Raw genomic sequence first — 20,801 nt, 5'->3', positions numbered from 1 at the left:
GAAAGTAGGTAATAATTCAGCAATTTACTTTCAAAATTGTCCTGCTTGGCTATTTTCCTATGTTTATTTTTTTGATGTAATTTTTTTTTCTAATTTTTACATCAGATTCCCTCTCCAAAAACAAAACAAAACAAAAAACTCTGAGCATTTCCATATTCAAAATACAGCACAAAGATGATCAGAAGATTACTGACATCTGAACTTTTACCTAACTTCCGTAACTGTTTTCTATCTCACTGTGGAATTTTATCTAGTTTGAGAATGTTGTGAATCATAATTCTGACATGGCTCATGTTAGATTTTTAAAGGCACAGGGTAATTCTGTCCAATTTTGAACCCAAGGAAAAAATGTTTAGACTTAATTTAATCTAAGAAAAATTGTTTCTAGAAGGTCTTAGTATGGAATTTTATTCCATTCTAGAGTACCCCATAAAGTCACTGAAGAACCCTTGGTATAACAATAATCCATTGCCATGATGTGTGATTTTAGTATTGTTTCTGTCCCCTTTCCCTTATAAACCACCGTGTCTCCAGGGAATGACCTCTAATCTCCAAAGGTTTTGAATGACTAAAGTTTTAAATTACTCTGGGCTATAGGGGAAACCTCAGTCTTCACCCTAGGGGGACTCATTTAAACAGTTCTTTATGTCTTGACACAAAGACTTGTGTGGTCTTGTACCACTGGGTGGTTTTGTGGGCTTTCAGAGATGCCCTCAATTTTGGTGGGGCAGAAGAATGCTTACTACCCTGGCCCTAGATATCTCTATACATTTTTACTAACACTCCCATAGATTGATGATCAGTCATCTTATCCACCCCATGTTTTAAAAGTCATAACCAGTACACCTTCCTGAAGAGAGTATCATTATTTTATCCACCTAACATGAGGTAGGTGGGCATCTGACTCTTCTGTTTATTTCCTTCACCTCTAGGCAGTTTATTTGTGTGACTAGCCCTATTTTGGGGGAAAGCTGCTGGAACTGCTCCAATCTCTCAATTAAACTTAACCAATTTATCTTGCTATGCAAGCCCTTCCATCACAACAAGGAAGTGATTAAAAAAGAGCAAGAAAGCAAAATGGCTCTCATAAGGCTTTACAAGCAGTTTCCAAACAGAATGAAGGAAAATGAAAGGTAAAGGAGAAAGGTAAAGATATAGAATACAGAATTCCAAAGAATAGCAGGGAGAGATAAGAAGGTTATTTAATTGAATATTACACAGAAATAGAAGAAAACCATAGAATGGGGAAGATGAGATTTCTTCAAGGAAATTAGTTACACCAAGAGAAAGTTTCATGCAAAAATGGGCATGATAAAAGAAGAAATGGTAGGGACTTAATAGAAGCAGAAGAGATAAAGAAGAGGTGGCAATAATTCACAAAAGATCTACACAAGAAAGAACTTAACATTACCAATAACCACGATGATGTGGTTACTGAACTAGAGTCAGATATCCTGGAGAATGAAGTCAAGTGGCTCTTAGGAAGCATTGCTAGCAATAAGGCTAGTGGAGGTGATGAAATTGCAACTGAGTTATTTAAAATCCTAAAAAGTGGTACTGTTAAAGTAGTACACTCAATATGCCAGCAAATTTGGAAAACTCAACAATGGCCACTGTAATGGCAAGCAAAATAGTACTTTGCTGCTTGTTTTAGCTCTTCAAGTGCCTTTGAGTCTCATCTTTGATTGTGTCGAGTCTTTGTTGGAAACAGTATATATTGTGTTGCCCTTCATAGATCTAAGGTAGTTTGGAGACCTTCACTGACCTCAAAAGACCTAAAGCTATCACATGGACCCCATGGTGGGAGGAGCTTGCTGAAAGAGCAGAACAGAAAGAAAGGGAGGGACAAGAAGGGTGGAACAGGAAGGAACAGAGCAGATAAAAGCTTGAGCATGAGCTGGGACCAAGCAGAACTGAGAGGGAGAATGCTTGTGATTTTGGCGCACTGTCCATCTGTCTGTGTTGATGTTACTTTGTCAGAATGAAGCATTCTTTTAAAAGAGGACTTTACCAGAAGTCCTGGAAGAGAATTTTACTGCTGATCCAGAAGCCCTGAAAGAAGACTTCACTGCTGTTTACAGAAGTCTTGAAAGAAGGCTTTACTACTGTTTACAGAAATCCTGAAAAAGGGCTTTACTGCTGTTTACAGAAGTCCTAGGACTTTACTGTCTATTTGTGTTTGATTTCTCAGACAGAAGTTTTGTCTTTTGGTTTGTGTTACTTTGTCAGAAAGAAAGCAAATGGTGATAATAAGCTTAATGTGTGTAAATATTGTTGTAGTTCTGTTAAGTTTGTGTTCCTAGAAACAGAAACTGCAAAGGACTTGGAGTGGAATAGTCCACATGGGCTGAGATATAGAACTGAAGCAGAGAGCTGCCTGCATGTGAATCCAGGCAAGAGCTGGGGAGCATGGAAAAGGAGCCATGGGGTTTGGAAGTCAGCCTTGAGTTAAGATGAAAAAAGATTTTACTTGGGTACTTAGTGCTAACTGATGATATTGTAAGTTACTGTGACCTAGAGGTGGATGGTATTTATATCTTCTGCTACTACTTGAGGATGATTGGCTTAAGGATGATTGGAAGTCAGTCTGGAGTCAAGATGAAAGAAGATTTGACTTGGGTATTCTGTATTGATTGAGGAGATTGTGACTTACTGAATGATATGTTTTATTTAAGACTATGTGTCTACCTTAGTAATAAGTTGTTGTATTATATTGTTGTGAATGTTGTGCTTTGTTTCTTAAATGTTTTGCTTTAGTTTATTGCTGAATAAATAGAGAGTTCATTCTACTATTTGATTAGATCCTTAAAGTTATTCACAGCAGCTCTCCTGAGGACCCTCAGGAGAGCTGCTGTGATTGGCTTTATAGCCACTAAATTGGAAAAGATCAGTTTACACCCCAGTCCTAAAGGAAGCAAGGCCCAGGAATGTTCAAATTACCAAATAATTGCACTCATTTCATTTTCGAGCAAGGTTATGCTTAAGATCTTGCAAGCTAGGCTTCAGCAATATATGAACCAAGAACAACAAGAAGAACAGACTGGTTTTTGAAGAGGCAGAGGTACTAGAGACCAAATTGCCAACATTCACTGAATTACAGAGAAGGCAAGGGAGTTCCAGAAAAAAAAACAACATATACTTCTGCTTCATTGACTACAGCCTTTAAACTGTGTGGATCACAACAAAATGTGTCAAGTCCTGGAAGAAATGGGGGTACCAGATTATCTTGAGGGACCTGTATATGGGTCAAGAGCAACAATTAAAATTGAACACAGAATAACGGATTGGTTTAAGATTGGAAAAGGAGTACAAAAAGGTTGTATGTTGTCATCTTTTTAGTTTAACTTAAAGGCAGAGTATATCATGGAAATGTTAGTTTGGATGAAACAAAAACTGAAATTAAGGTTACCTGGAGAAATATCAACTATCTCAGATATGCAGACAATACCACTCTGATAGCAGAAAGTGAAGACAGATTAAGCAGGCTGATCATAAATCTAACACACTAAATCCATTTCTTAAAAGTTTCATATATACAAGTACACCTTCAACTTTATGGAGACAGGTATGCAGAAGTGCCCATTTTATACCCCTGAAAAGGGATAAAAGGGATTCCTTTAAAAGGACCTTTAATTAATTCTACTGATTTTGTAAGAGCAAATGATTTTGCTCTTTAACTCTCCCAGTCAATGAAATTCTGCAGTTTACAAATAATCTAAACCTTTCCCAGTAGAACAGACCTTTATTAGCCATTGTTTTAAATTTTCTGTGGCTTGTTTAAATTTTTGTTGCAATTGCCCGAGGACCTTAATTTAAAAGCCCACCCATTCTACCATTTACTAAAATCCACCCCTTCCCCCAAATATTGATGGGGAAGGGAGAGGGGCATATAGTAAGAAGGTAAGTTTGAGGCTTTTTTTTATCACTTGCTCTGAGTTCCAGCAGTGATTGCTGTTGTTATTTTCATGTTTTATAACTTTTAGTTCAATAGGGTTAAGGAACATTCTCTGACTCCAGTGCACTTTTTTAAAAAATTAAAAGCTAATTTACTTATAACTCTTAATATTTTTTGTATTTTTATTTTGGAGGGGGAAGGCAGGGCAGTTGTGGTTAAGTGACTTGCCCAAGGTCACACAGCTAGTAAGTGTTAAGAATCTGAGGTCGGATTTGAACTCAGGTCCTCCTGACTCCAGGACTGGTGTTCTATTCACTGTGTCACCCAGCTGCCCCTAACTCTTAATTTTTTTTAATTCGTAAGGACAACTTGCGTTCTTTTTTCTTGCTTGGGGGCAGTACAGGTTTTCAGATCATGAAAGTAGGAGCTTAACAGTGCTTCTAGCTTTCTGCTTCTTTTGATAACATGTCCTAATAATCCTACTTAGGTTAGTCAGATTTAGGTTCAAAAGAACCTTCCCCCTCTATGAAAAAGGAAGCTCCATATTGTGCAAACAAGACTTTTGTCACTTGTGGAGTGAAACTTTTTTTTCTAAGCAGCCCATCATACCAGTGAACCTGCTTTCCACAATACCTTTTCCGCACTTAAAAAGAGAATTTAACCATGAGGTCATTACAAAATGAAAACAAACATTAAAAAAAAAAAATAAAAACATGTCTCTACTTATATATTCGAAATGAATAGGCTAAACTTTTAAATTTGGCTTGGTCCAATTGGCTAGAGGCTGTTGTTTTTTTTAAATTCAGTAAGTACTTGTGAATCCTAAATCTAATTAAAAACCAGTTTAACAATGAAACATTAACAACACAAAACCAGGAATAAAAAAGGATATAAAATACAACTATCCTTCTGTCACAAGGTCTGGAATTGTGGGAAGTGATTTGCTGGCTGCTAAAGTTCTGGAAATGACTTTGTCCTATCTTCCCTGCCCTGAGGCTAATCCTCCTAGCCAACTAGCCACCAGGTGCTTAAAACATCTAGCTGGCTTAACCTAAGGGGCAAACAGTTGTTGGAACAGTTATAATTGCTCCAGGGAGTAAACTGGAACCCCTGTCACATTTACACAGCTACTTATTTAATTTTCCTAAAGTATTGGTCTGACCATGGTACTTCCTTACATAATATTCAGTGGCTCCCTGTTGCCCAAAGGATAAAATACAAATTCTTCAACTTGATATTAAAAGTGCTTCAGAATCTGACTCTAAGCTATATTTTTTAGACTTACTTCAGTCACTCTCTTTCACATGCTCTGTTCCATCCAAACTGGCCGTGTGCATATCTTGACATATGTTATCTTTCCTTGCCTGACATTCACTCCTTCCTCACCTCTGCCTCATAGAATTCTTTGCTGCCTACTTTCAAGTTTCAATTTCAGCAAATTCTCTTACAGAAAGCCTTTACTGGTCTGCCTAGTTTGTGTTTTCTTCTCTTTCAAATTATTTTGTATACTGTCTTTTCCCTTCTCCTTTGGCTTCTATCAAGAACTTACACTCCTAGAGACCAGGTACTTCCCTTTTTTTTATCCCTAATGCCAGCACATACAAAGGCCTTAATAAGCATTTATTAAATTCTAGGACCATAAAGGCACTATGTAGAGTGAAAGAAACAATGTAGAGTAAAAAAAAACAGATGAAAAGCTAATTATGGCTATTAAAGAGGAAAGTGAATGGAGAAAGAATCCTGAGGGATATTTGGAGGGTTGACTGGGAAATTATGGCTTTTTATGGATTGAAATTAATTTTCAAAAATGTAAGTAGATTCAAAGGAAATTTTTGCTTGTATTGATGATTAATTTTAAGTTTATTACATTATAAACAATTAAAGAGAATGAGTGAGCATAAATGGAGAGAATAGTTGCTAGAAATTGAAATAAGTAGTATCTTCTAGAAAGTTGCAAATATAGATTAAAACAACAAACTATGCTTTTCCTGAACCTCCACTTGGAAATGATCCACTAAACAGTCCTCATTATTTTCTTCTTTTGCTCTACAGAAAAAGTCTCACTTTTTCTTCTTTTTATAATCCTTTGGTTGCAAGTACTCACAGAAAAATCATGAGATGTATTTTTTAAAAAGTTCAATTCCATATTTATTTTAGGCAAGTCATGGAAAAACAGTGAAGGACGGCAGTGATTCAGGTTTGGGAGAGCAAAGGAAATCCTGATAAATTTAGCCCAAGTATTCTTGGTATGTTCATAGTGTCTGTTGAAATCATCAGAATAGAACTCTTTTTTTTAAATGCAGCTAAGAAGCCTGAGTTATATATTAAAATTTTGAAGAAGTTCATTTTGCTTAAGGAGGTAAGTTCTACTACAGGTATAAGGGCTGTGCATTTGAAAAACAACAAGACTGGGTTTGGCTCAGCTTGGAACCTGTTCTCAACCATATGCTCCTTTGCCTCTGAAGAGCAAAAGTCACTGGGAATGCTGATAATCACCAAAGAACCAGTTTTTCTAGAGAATCAGAAATGTCAAGGGAGCTTCAGAGCAAACTTTCATTTCTTTGTTTGAACGCATCTTGCACTAATGGATAGGATCCATTAATATTTCAGAAGCAACATTGTCATCCAGTCACCCCAAACTCCATTTATTCAATATGTTCTGTTAGAGCTGAGGAATGGGATAGGGGCCACAAGTGGTCTCAGCAGGATTAACTATTCTTTTTAAACAGTTTTCCTTCTTGAAGATTTTGTGGGCAATTACCTGGGATTTTTTCATTTTATTTTATTTTTCAATTAACAAGCATTTATTTTTTTCTCTCCTACCACCTCCAATTTAAAATTAAAAAAGAATAATGGAAACTTTATAACAAGTATCAATAGTCAGGCCAAACAAATTCCTATTTTGTTTGTGTATGTATTTGTGTGTGTGTGTGTGTGTGTATACATGTACACCTTCTGTACCTTGACTTACCTACCAAGTCGTCATGGGTCCTTTGGAATCATGGTTGTTCATTATACTGATCAGAATTCTTAAGCCTTTCAAAGTTATTTTTCTTTGTAAAGTTGTTATATACACTGTACTACTGGTTTTTCTCAATTCACTCAGTGTCAGTTGGATTTCCAGGTTTTCCTTGAACCCATCCATCCTTTTCATTGTTTCTTACAGCACAATAGTGTTTTAATACTTTCTTGTTCGGCCATTCTGCAATTCCAGTTATTTCCAGCTATAAAAAGTGCTACTGTAAATATTTTTGTATATATGAATCGTCTCCCTCTTTAATCTACTTGGGACATAAGGCATTGGCAAGTACTTTGCATAGAACTGAACTGAATTAAATTCTTGCTTCTGTCATAGGTCTCTCTGGCTTCCTATTACTAGACACTCTTTTGAGATATTTGTATCTCATCTGGACACGTAGAGGGAAAGGGAAGATGAAGGTATTCTTTTTTAATCATTGTTAACTCATTATTTTAGGTGAAGTTTTATATCTCTTTTTCTAAGCTCTTAATTCTTTTCTTAGATTTTTTTCCCCATAGTTCTCATTCTACCCTTTCCTCCAACACACACAGTTTTTTGCTCTACCACTGGTTTGTAAATTTTTTTTAGCTCCTTTAAAAATTCTTGCTTTATCTCTTGTAAGAATTCTGGTTGGACTTATGCCCAGGATGTGTTTTTCTTTGCTCATAGATGTTTTTGAGTCATTCTCTTCTTCTGGTTTGTGTCTTTTGTTTCCCTGTCCCCAAAATAGCTCTTAATGGTGGGATTCTTTTTTTGTTTGTTGGCTCATTTTTCCAGTTTTCTTCTTGATTTTGGACTTTATGTTAGAGCTGGGCTCTGCTCACTTCTTGAGAGATTGTCTGGGCTGAGCTTCTAAAGGTGTTTTTTTAAAGTTCTTTCAACCTTCCCCTAAGGACCTAGATTAGCTATCTAGCTAATCTTCCATGCATCCATCTTTTTCTCAGTTGGGTATTCCATTTATAATCTATCCATACCTTTTCATCCAGTGTGATTCTGACCCATGCTCAAATATTCAATTGAATCCATTTTCTTTTTTTTTTTTTTTTTTTTGCATTTTGAAAGGAGAAGACAGGGCAATTGGGGTTAAATGACTTGCCCAAGGTCACATGGCTAGTAAGTGTTAAGTGTCTGAGGCTGTGTTTGAACTCAGGTCCTCCTGACTCCAGGGCCAGTGCTCTACTCACTGTGCCACCTAGCCACCCCTAGAATCCATATTCTATTGAAAATCTACCTAGTTCACTGAAAGCCTTCTTTTAAGTCTTTTAATATTATGTTGGTGCCAATATGGTGTACTAAGACATTGCCATCCCTTGGTCTTGCTACATGACTAGTGTGTGAACATACATTTCCTGGATGATGATTTTTAAACCATTTCTTGCACATACATCATAATCATTGGTTATTCATTACACCCTCCTGTCCACCATGTAGTTCTCCATTATTGTTTGGGTTATCTTCAATTTGTATTGTTTATAAACATTGTGTTATTCTGTGCTTCACAGATGTATAGCAACCCCAGAAGAAGACTATTAAGATGGGTTTGTGTTCCGGGGAGTAGCTTGATATTGATGAGAGAACAGGCCAGTTTTCCCTCACACAGTCCAGTCCAACCTTTCCTTCTTTTTCTGTCCCATTCCTAAGTCATTGCCTAGATGCAGTGCCTATAGACATAGAGACATATAGCTATACAAATGTATAACATACATGTATATGTGTGTCTGCATGCATATATGGTACCTGTTCATGCATATAACATATACACTTGTGTATTGTGTGTGCCTGTATCTCTATATGTATCTATGCATAGATACAAACATGTATGCGTGTCTATATATACACACATGTACACATCGTATATGTCATAGTATATATGGACAAGCATTTTTTTAAAAATCCATTATTACATTGATCTCCTTTGAGCAGTCATAGAGCTCACTGAGAAGACCCTATAGTCTCCATAGACTTGATGTACTGAGTATGTCATCCCTAATCCATTAAAGGGATACTATGCTTCATTCTTCAAAAGCGAATTTGGCTATAAATAAGAAGTTCTGCTTCTACTTATTTAGTAATTTTCAGTTCTGTGATTCCCTTTTCTTGATTTTTTCTGCTTAAGACTTCTCAACTAGTTTGGGAATTTCTTTTTAGGGGGACACCATTTGTTCCTTTGAGTTAAACAGGACATTTTCTTTTTCTAAAGTTTTATAGCCTTTTCATTCAGTGTGGCTTTGATATTCCTTGTCTACAAATGTCACTATTTCTTATTCTTATGAGACCCTAACTATACAATAGTATTAACTTTAGACAGTGTTTCAGTATCACTTCTTCTTTCTTAGACTAGAGGAAAACCATGTAGGAGCCACCAGTCATCTTTTTTTTTTTAATTTCAGAATTTTTAAACCTTTTTTTCCCCATCAAAGAAACTTCTTTGTAGAGTATATAAATAGTTTTTCTGCTTCAAAGATTGTTACAGTATAAGAGAAATTATTAGAAGGGGAAAACAAACACATTTTTTAAGTAACCACCTTTGTGAAACCTACAACAATGTAGATACAAAATTGTCTTTAAAATGCTAATGCATATAATGAAATATAATTATTAAATCCATTTGAAATGGTCCATTTGGTATGTAGAACATCTCAACTGGTACAAAACTTCCTTTCCTTAGATTTTAACACAAAAACAATTCATGTAAATAGTATTCTTTGAAAAATAATTCCAAATGCTGCTACTGCATCATGAGGCAGACACAAAGATACTGACAGCATACAGAGAAATTAAAAAAATAAATTAAATATTAGAGTATTCAAACATTTATTTTTAATTTTAAAAAAATACGATTGTTAAAAGGGATAAAAAGAATTTGCTGCCAAAATAACATAAGATGCTAAATACATGTAACTGACATTTATAACAAATTGCAAAACCATGCTTTGAGATGCAAATTTCCATTTTCTAGACAGGCCTAGTTTTTCTGTTGCAATCCTGCAGTTTTGAATTTTGAAATCCTTTTTTGTAATTTCTTCTTATACTTCTAACAAAACTTCTTTTTGCTCTGGTGTGCTTGGTAATACAGGATGCACAGTGCCTGGGCGTGGTATTATAGGAGATAAAAGTTTCTTTTCTATTTTAGTTCCAGAAAAAGCCTAAAGACTTCCTGATAGGAGTAATAGTATCTTTTTTTCTGTTGGTTTTCTTGCTCATCTTTTTCTTCCTCAAAAATGCCTTTGCCAAACTGGAAAACAATAGGACATAAACTAGGTATAGACTAATATCTCACACCATAAACCAAGATAAGGTCAAAATGGGTACATAATTTAGACATAAAGGGTGACACCATAAGAAGAGTAAGGAATAGTCTACCTGTCAGATCTATAGGGAGGGAAAGAATTTATGGCAAAACAAGAGATAGAGAGCATTAGAAAATATAAAATAGATAATTTTACTTTTACTAAGTTAAAAAGCTTTTATACAAACAAAACCATTGCAGCCAAGATGAGAAGGAAAGCAGAAAACTGGGAAATCAAGTGTCTCTGATAAAGGTCTCATCTCTTAAATATAGAGAGAACTGAGTCAAATTTATAAGATACAAGCCATTCTCCAATTGATAAACAGTCAAAGAATATGAACAGGCAGTTTTCAGATGAAGAAATCAAAGCTGTTTACAGGCATATGAAGAAGTGCTCTAAATCACTTTTGATTAGAGAAATGCAAATTAAAATAACTCTGGGATGCCACCTCACACCCGTCAGATTGGCTAATACAACAAAAAAGGAAAATGATAAATGTTAGAGGGTATGTGGAAAAATTGGGACATTGAAGTTGGTGGAGTTGTGAACTGATCAATCATTCTGGAGAGCAATTTGGAACTATGCCCAAAGGGCAGCCAAACTGTGCATACCCTTTGATCCAGCAATACCACTATCCCAAAGAGATCATAAAAGATGGAAAAGACATACATGTGCAAAAATATTTATAGCAGCCCTTTTTGTGGAGGCAAAATTGATGATGAACAGGCAGATTACAGAAAATTCTGGAAAGACTTGTATGTAGTGATGCAAAATGAAATGAGCAGAACCAGGAAAATGTAGTACACTATCAAAAACATTATATGATGATCAACTGTAAATGACTCAGCTCTTCTTAGTGACATAGTGATCCATGATAAATACAAAGGACTCACAAAGAAAAATGCTATCCAAGGGGTGGCTGGGTGGCTCAGCGAGTAAGAGCACCAGCTCCAGTGTCGGGATGACCTGGGGATCAAATCCAGGCTCAGATACTTAGCACCACACCCAGAAATAACTGGCCATGTAACCTTGAGCAAGTTACTTAACCTCGATTGCTTATAAAAAAAAAATTGAAAAATGCTATCCATATCCAGATAAAGAAATGATAAACTCTGAATGCAGATCAAAGCATATTTTTTTACTTACTTTATTCTTTCTCACATTTTTTTTCCCTTTTGATCTGTTTCTTCTTTCACAACTGTGAGTACTATGGAAATATTTTTTACATGATAGAACATGTATAAACTATATCAAACTGTCTACCATTTTCAGAAAAGGGGAGGGAGAGAGGAAGAAAAATTTGGAACTTAAAATCTTGTAAAAATGAATACTAAAAATTTTCTTGACATGTAACAGGAAGAAATAAAATACTATTCAACTTTTTAAAATAAAATGTAGGGGCGGCCAGGTAGCACAGCGAGTAAGAGCACTGGCTCCAGTGTCAGGATGACCTGGAGATCAAATCCCGGGCTCAGACACTTAGCACCCACTGAGAAACACCTGGCCATGTAGCCTTGAGCTAGCTACTTAACCCCAATTGCTTAGGGGCGGCCAGGTGGCTCAGCAAGTAAGAGCACTGGCTCTAGTGTTGGGATGACCTGGGGATCAAATCTGGGCTCAGATACTTAGCACCACACCCAGAAATAACTGGCCATGTAACCTTGAGCAAGTTACTTAACCACTATTGCTTAAAAATAAAATAAAATGTAATTGGAAAATATATAACAAAGTAAATTTAAAAAGAAAACATTTAAAAATGCTTTTGTTAGCATCACTGCAAGCAGCCTCATTGTGACTGTGGGTTCCTCATTACTCCTCCATTGGTCCTCAAGCTCGGCAGCCCTGCTTTCACTGTTGTCACTAAACACACTATTCTCTCTGCTCAGAATACTCTCCATTCACAACATCAATCAAGACTTTTTAGATATTGGTTGGAGTTTTAATATTGTGTAGATCTGGAAAAGAATGGCTACTGTTGTCATTGCTATTCCTCTGTTTACAATATGGCTTCTTTCTTTTCCCTAAATTTTTAAGTACTGTTTTTTTTCCTAGGATTTATTTTATCCTTAGGTACAACTGTGTGAGAAAAATATATAGTTGGCACAGAATTTTCTCATCATCATTGCCATCACTATAAGAACTTGAACCATTCACTTGGCCATTGAGTAACTTTGTATTTGTAATCTCCTTTTGAAAATTTCCCTGAGTATAAGAATCTGTTACTGTTTCATAGTCACACCTATCTTTTGATCTTCCTTCTCCACTTTAGAAAAGATTATATCCCCTCCATTTGCAAAGTATCAGGTTTTGTATCCAGTTCACCCAGAGGATCTTCTTGCTTTTCTAGCATAAGTTCCCAGTGTTGGCAAGACTGCCTGATGGAGGGTGCTGGAATGATCCTGGGGTATGGTAGTAGCCTTGGGTGCAAATGGGAGGTGTTTCATAAAAAATAAGAGGGCAGTGGAAACATAAGGAGAGAAGAGAAGAGAATTTTGAGAAACTGTTTGTACATGTTTCATCTGTTGTGCAACAGAATTAAAATAATAGTGATTACATTATTTTCCAAAGAGACACAAAATGCATGTTATAAACAATCAGTGGTCAAGTCTGCTGACAAGTCTTAACAAGCAAGTGTTAGCAGGCCAGCGTGCAGCACATTGTTAGGAAGTCCAGAATGCATTGGCAGGAATGTGTGCCTGTAATGACTTGTTTACATTGATATATTATATGGTTACATGATTTAATATTACATCAGCAAATTTCAATTCAGGAAAAAACCCCACAAATTTACAATAAATTATTATTGTTTTTTTTTGTTTTTGCTTTTTGGAGGGCAACTGGAGTTGTGACTTGCCCAAGGTCACATGGCTAGTTTTTGTGCTAAGTGTCTGAGGCCGGATTTGAACTCAGGTCCTCCTGACTCCAGGGCTGGTGCTCTATTCACTGTGCCACATAGCTACCCCTGCAATAGATTATTAAATACAAAATGCATCATTTAAAAAAATTCTATTTTTTAAAATGACAGTTAAAAAATCTTTAAAGGATTAAAGAAAGTAGATTTTTAGGGGGGTGCTAAGTAATTTTTTTGAAAAGGGGGTGATAGACCAAATAAGTTTTTGGGAATCTGGTTTAGTTCACCAAGTGAAGCCCATAGTTCCTTCTCACTGAGGAAACTGCCTTTGGATTTTGGGTCATCTACAAAATCTGCTTCAAAAACATCTAACACGTTAGGTTTTGACTGAGGTCTGTGAGCAGTTCTGTGCTTTCCTTTAACTCAGTGTCATTTTTAATGTCTTAGAGCAACAGTATCACCTGTTGCATCATTCATCTTTATTTTATTTTTTTTATTTTTAAAAATTAATTTATTTTTAGTTTTCAACATTTGCTTCCATAAGATTTTGAGTTTCAGATTTTATCCCTGGGGCGGCCAGGTAGCACAGCAAGTAAGAGCACCGGCTCCAGTGTTGAGAAGACCTGGAGATCGAATCCCAGGCTCAGACACTTAGCACCCACCCAGAAACACCTGGCCGTGTAACCTTGAGCAAGTTACTTAACCCCAATTGCTTAGGGGCGGCTAGGTGGCTCAGAGAGTAAGAGCACTGGCTCCAGTGTCGGGATGACCTGGATCAAATCTGGGCTCAGATACTCAGCACCACACCCAGAAATAACTGGCCGTGTAACCTTGAGCAAGTTACTTAACCCCGATTGCTTTAAAGAAAAAATTTTATCCCTTCCTCCTTCTCCTCCCTCCCCAAGACAGCATGTAATCTGATATAGGTTCTACTTATGTATTCACACTAAACATATTTTCACATTAATCATGATGTAAAGAATTAGAACTAATGGAATGAACCATAAAAAGGAAGAAACAAAACAAAACATCAAAAGAAAAGGAGAGCAAATAGTATGCTTTCATCCACATTCAGACTCCAAAGTTCTTTCTTTGGATGTGGATAGCATTTTCCATCATGAGTCTTTTGGAGTTGTCTTAGATCCTTACATTGCTGAGAAGAACTAAGTCCATCAAAGTTAGTCATCACATAATGTGGTTGTTACTGTACAAAATGTTCTCCTGGTTCTGCTCATTTAATTCAGCATCAGTTCATATAAGTCTTTCCAGGTTTTTCTGAAGTCGGCTTGCTCATCATTTCTTGAAGCACAATAGTATTCTGTTACATTCATATACCACAACTTGAGCCATTCATCAATTGATGGATATCCCCTCAATTTCCAATTTTTTTGCTGTCACAAAAAGAACTGCTATAAATATTTTTATGCATGTGGGTCCTTTTCTCATTTTTATGACCTCATTGAGATACAGACTTACAAATGGTATTGCTAGGTCAAAGGGTAATGCACATTTTTATATCCCTATGGGCGTAATTCCAAATTGCCCTCCAGAATGGTTGGATCAATTCACAATTCCACCAACAATGCATTAGTTTTCCAATTTTCCCATATCTTTTACAGCACTTATCATTTTCCTGTTTTGTAACATTAGCCAAACTGATAGGTGTGATGTGATACCTCAGTTATTTTGATTTGCATTTCTCTAATCAATAGGAATTTAGAGCATTTTTTATATGACTATAGATAGCTTTAATTTCTTCCTCTGAAAATTTGTCCTTTGACCATTCATCAACTGGGGAATAACTTGTATTCTTATAGATTTGACTCAGTTCTCTATATAGTTTAGAAATGAGAGCTTTATCAGAAACACTGGTTGTAAAAATTCTTTCCCAGTTTTCTGCTTCCCTCCTAATCTTGGTTGCATTGACTTTATGCAAAAATTTTTCAATTTCATGTAGTCAGAATTATCTAATTTGCATTTCATAATGTTCTCTATCACTTGGTTGATCATAAATTCATCCATTCTCCATAAACCTGACAGGTAAACTAATCCTTGCTTTCCCAGTTTGCTTATAGTATCAGTATTTATATCTAAATCATGTACCCATTTTGGCTTTATTTTGGTATATAGTGTAAGATGTTGACCTATGCCTAGTTTCATTCATTTTCTTTAAATCTGTACATTCAACTCTGGGTTCAAAGTTCATCACTTTCTGAACATGTTTTTTCCTATGTTCTACTAAACCTATAGATCTGCTTTGCTGAGCATTTGCAAAATCAGTTTCCCCCAACTGTGACTTCATTGGTACAAACAAGCCACCCTGGCATGAAGGCAGGAAGACCAATAGCTACCATAATATCATAAGTGAGTTTACTTGGGGCAGCTAGGTGACGCAGTGAGTAGAGTGCTGGCCCTGGAGTCAGGAGGACCTAAGTTTGGATCCAGCCTCAGACTCTTAACACACACAAACAAAAAGACCTAGCCATGTGACCTTGGGCAAGTAAAAAGAAAAAAAAAGTGAGTTTAGCTGGCAATGTGCCAACTCTCTCTTGAAGAGCCTCAGAGTCATGTTTTACCTTTATCTAATGCTAGACCTTTTCTTGGGAGCCAGTGACCATCTTTCCCTGCTCCTTTCAAAGCTCATCACATACAAAGCTAAGTGGCAGTGTGTTGGAAGTGACTGAGGCTTGAGGGAGGCTGGTCCTTCATGACTGGGCCTCCACCTCTCTTCCTCCTGGTGCCCCTCATGGCCAAGGCCAAGGCTGAAGGGAAGAGTCCTCAGTCCTGTCTAGGGCTACAGTGACTGCTCCTCCTTTCCCACATCTCATGTTCCATTATGGTCCTTGTTGCCACTGGCTTCTAAGAAGTTGAATGGGAGGTGAGGGGTGGGACAGGGATGGAGGGTGGAACTCTCTGAGCCATTGGCCATCTTTTGCTACAAATGTGCTATTAAAAAGTTGGAAAGATTATCTAATACCTTCTATAACAAGGCTTCTCCTTCACTTCCCCTTCCCTTCTGGCCTATGTTCTACTCATTATCTGAGGCCCAATTCAAATGCTACCTCCTACATTTTCTTTTCCTTCCCCTCAAACCCTATGGCACTGATAGTCTGTACCACAACATGTAGAAAATCTTGTACTGTTTGCTGATTAGTGTGTGTTAGCATTCTTCCCAGCTGTATTGTAAACTCTGTTAAATCAAGGGCTGTGTATAGTACTTTCTGTATTCTCATATCATTGTACACAAAATTAGGAAATTGTTGTCGTTGTTCAGTTGTGTCTGGCCTTTATTGACCCCATTTGGGGTTTTCTTGGCAGAGATATTGTAGTGGTTTGTCATTTCCTTCTCTAGCTCATTTTACAGATGAGGAAACTAAAGCAAACAGGATTGAGTGACTTGACAAACTTGAGGAAGGTCACACAACTAGTGTGACTGTAGCTGAATTTGAACTCAGGTCTTCTTGACTCCAGGTTGGGAGCTCCACCTAGTTCCCCTAAGAAATTGTAGACATTCAGTAAATGCTTATTGGTTGATTGATTCTCAAAATAGGTTCCAAAAATCATTGGTGGTTGATAAGATCTTTCTAGATGTTCAGGTAGCTAGTTGCTTATTAAATTAAAGATAAAAAGAGTCTCTGTATGGGAGTCAAGGTACCTGAGCCCCAGTCCTGTCAATATCCTTGACTCCCTAGGAAATCTAGAGATCTTATCCTCTCTGGGTCTCTTATTTCCTTGCCAGAACCTTTCTCAAAAAATGACAGTTTTCCTACTGCCATCAGGACAAAATGAACTTTTTCAGCCTAGAGTTCAAGATCTCCCACAGTCTAACTCCATCCTTTTTTCAGCTATGTTCTCCCAACTCATTATTTTATCTCCCATCCCTTTGTTTTTGTCCAAGTTGTCTCTTTTACTTGGAGTGAAATCCTTCCTTATCTTTGCCTCTCAGAATTCTTACCTTTCTTCAATGTTTAACTTAGTGACCACTTCCTCTATGAGACATTCCCAGATTGCCTCAGCTTTTAAACCTCAAATTACAACCAGCTATGAATTTGATTCTTCCTGAAGATCCAGTTAGATTTACATACTGCCCTGGTCTCAAAGTATACCTGTAAGTTAGCCAGGGTAACACTGGTCAGTGCCAAACTGTTTCTGGAAAAACAACTTATATCTCATGTCCTACTAATAAAGGGATCATTAATATCATCTTCTAATATGAAGGTCAAGAACATTATTATTTCCCCCAGATATAGATATTTGGTAGGGTAGGACAGAAGGGCCTTGTCTTAGTCTAATTGTAGATTTTGGAGTATTCATTTAGTCCAATCTCCCATTTTACATGTGATGTTTAAGGTTATAGCTGGCAGAACTGGTATTTGATTTCTATGTGTGGAATTATCTGTTCTAAGCATATTTTAAAAGGTTTATGTGTTATAACCAGAAGATAATCTCTCTCTTCCTTGATCAGAGGTATTTTAAAAATACCCCTTACATTTTTGTAGTATTTTCTAAGACTTCAAAGTGTTTTATTAGACATTCTCTCAAATAGTCAAATAGATAAGGATCAAGTAGGGGAGGAGATGGCATAATTAACTGAATTTTACAGTTTAGGAAAATCAATGGTGATCATAAGTCTAGAGTCTAAGGGGTCTCAAAGGACATCTAGGTCAACTTTTGTTTTTTTATAGATGAAGAAATTGAGGCCCTGGTTGGTCAAGTGACTTTCTCGGAGCTCCATTATTCAGGGTGGGATTTGAGCCTATATCTTCTAACTCTAGAACACTTGTATTTTCCATTTGTGATACCCTAAAGTGACTTGCAGCCCTCTGCCTTCCTAGGATTCTTGGCAGGATTGGGAGCTTAGTCAGGCCATCTTGTTGACCCTAAAACCAGAAGCAAGAGATAAATAGGACTCCTGCATTTGCCATCAACAGCATAGGGAAAAAACTAATTCTGGGCCTCACGCTACATTCCCAAGGTCTCTGGAATCCTCATGAGGGCATCTGCTCCATCTAATCCTACTGTGTTTTGGGTTCACCTTTCTTATGCCCATCAGTAAGGCTTTTGCTTTTAAATAATACTTTGAATACCAGTAGTCTATATAATATCCAGCAAATTTTTTTTTAAATAGGGTAGATGGGAAAGTACATGTACTTGTGTCTTAACTTTTAGACTAGACTCACCATCTATCCCTCAACCAGTAAAAGTATCTTAGAGATGGTCAGGGTCAAGAAGTCAATATTGGCTAGCTTCTCTGCCTCATGACAGAAAACTCTTAAGTCATCTAAGACAGATGGTTGTCTCTCTGAGTTTGAAAGCTTATCAGGGATGGAGATTTCCCAAGATTCCCTTGGTATCTCTCTGATTCCTAGGATTGCCAAGTTAACAAAAACCACCCCTTGAAAGGGGTCTGAGCTGTGTAACTGAAAATACCCTAAAATGCTTTCCCTCATCCCCTACTCTTTGTCTTCAGGCTCCTGTAGCACTCCTATGGGCATCATGGTTTCTACCCCTATATTTGAGTTTTCAGCATATCCAAGTACAGAGCTCCAAATCAGCTGTTGTGTGTTTGTGTACATATGTGCTTCTTTGTGTATTTGTAAATGCTATATAAAATATAAAAGAGAATTGCTGAAGATTTAGCATAGAAACATTTAATAATATTCAAGGTTAAAGCATTTCCTTCCAGGTTTTTGCCTCTCTTGTGTTCAATTATAGTATGGAGGAGGGGGAAATTCATGATAATAGTTATTATTGTCAATGGTAATATCACCATATTTATCAAGAGCTTTTAATAATATGAACTGACATTAACAGAGCAATTTAAAGTTTGCAGAGGGCATTACATATATTTTATCTAGCTTTGAGGAAGATACCACAGCTATCATTATGGCTCCATTTTCAGATCTTTCTATTCGTCATCAAGGGAGACATTACAGCAAGAGTGTGGGTAGAGGTGGGGGAGGGGGATTATGAGGACCAAAAAAATGAGATGAGTTCTCCCCTCAAGAAGCTTACACTCTATTGGAGGAGATGTGTACACATATAAGTATATTCAAGATAAATAGAAGGTAATTTTGAGGAGGAGGGCACTAGGAGCTAGGGAAGAGAAAAGGCTTCACATAGAAGGTGCCCCTTGAGTTATTAAGGAAGTTAGGCATTCTAATGGGAAGGTGAGGAAGGAATAATTTCATGGAGGGAGTCATTCCAGGAATGGGGGACAGGCAATAGCAAAGAGAGAAAGGAGATAATAGTATCATGTGTGAGTAGTAAAGAGGTAAGTTTGGCTGGACCAGTAAGTTCGTGCTACTGTATAGTACAGTAGTGCTGGAAATCGCAACTAAGAAAATGGAATCTCAGGATCACCATGCTTAATCAATCAGTAAGCATATATTAAATACTTGCTAGTACTGGGTAATGTAGTAAATACTCAGGATAAAAAGTAAATTTTAAAAAATAAATACATGCATACATACATAAATGGTCCTTGCCCTCAAGGAGTGCTCATTTTAACGAGGGAGACAATATACAAACAACTATTTACTTACAAGATATATATTGTGTAAGTCCAAGTAAGCCCAGAGGGAAGGTACTAACAGTAAGAACCTTTAAAAGTTACTGAAGACAGGTCAGACCAAATGAACATTAGGCCATCCTTGCAAGTTGCTGAGCACTAGTTGCTACTGAACAGATAAAGCATCATCTCATACTATTACCCTTAATCTAGAGTTGCCTATTGAGCAATGCAAGATGGTTCCTCTAATTAGATAGGTAGGCTTTGGAAACCTCATTGGAAATGGTCCATAAGGTGTCAGTGCCTTTTGTGAACAGACTGTTTTTGCCTAAGGCAGAGCTGGCTTCTGGAGTAGCCCAGTGGGCCCCTGCTTATGAGGACCTAGCTCTTAAGGAACATTGCTCAGCTTGTTCCCACTGTAAGAAAAATATACACAGCTGGAACTTGGTAGTTATTAATTAATTAACTGGGGGCACTCTTAAAAATGAGTAACCTGTCAAGTCCTCACAGTGGGCCAACTTGTGGGCTCCATGACTAGTATGTGAAAGAGCTTTGAAGAATGGGATAGATGAGATTTTTGTTTATTCCCATTCCTAGGACATAGCAGTGGGTTTGGATGAGTGGTCTGGGGCCAAAGGCTTTCCACTTTGACATCAAGGTCAATGGAGGATTTTGTTGATGCTTTCTACCACTTATGGTTGTTTGTGAGACATTTTAGTTCGCTACAGAGGCAGCATATATCCCCCCCCCCACTGAACTGAATGTAATGCTCTCACAATAATAGCAAAGACTGGAGGTTGAGTTCATTATCAGTTTGCACGTGAGTTCCATAATGCTATCTGGGCACAGAACTATATAATTACTTAACCAAGGATGATGCAGCTACTTCTTCTCAATCCGTGATTTTTTTGTTTGTTTTTTGTGCCACAGAGAACATCTGCCTTTGAAAGATAAGTCAATCAACAAAGATTTATCAAGCACTTACTATGTTTGAGGCACTGTGCTAAGGACTGGAGATGATACAAAGAAAGTAAAAAACAGTCCCTGCCTATAAGGAGCTCACATTCTAATGGCGAGACAAAATACAAACTACTATGTGCATACAGATATACATAGCACAAATGGGAGATAATTCCAGAGAGAAGGTATAGATATTAAGGGAGATAGGGAAAGCCTCTTGCAGAAGAGATTTGAAATGAGTCTCTTAAAGGAAGCCAGGAGGCAGAGTTGAGGAG

At 37.1% G+C, this 20,801-nt stretch overlaps 1 protein-coding gene and 1 pseudogene across 1 annotated transcript in view; one reads left to right on the top strand and one right to left on the bottom strand.

The window, feature by feature from the left end:
- The window catches only part of LRRK1 (leucine rich repeat kinase 1), a 163,888-nt gene that overhangs the window by 18,957 nt on the left and 124,130 nt on the right, over window positions 1-20,801 (top strand). The window lies entirely within an intron of this gene.
- Window positions 9,880-12,554, bottom strand: LOC138168713 (unconventional prefoldin RPB5 interactor pseudogene; annotated as a pseudogene).

This window comes from Petaurus breviceps, unplaced genomic scaffold (assembly GCF_028583685.1).
Source record: "Petaurus breviceps papuanus isolate PSGF00001 unplaced genomic scaffold, PetGlider_PUasm1.0 37, whole genome shotgun sequence".
Taxonomy (NCBI): domain Eukaryota; kingdom Metazoa; phylum Chordata; class Mammalia; order Diprotodontia; family Petauridae; genus Petaurus; species Petaurus breviceps.
Note: the sequence above shows the minus strand (reverse complement) of the source record. Positions and strands in the feature narration are given on the sequence as shown.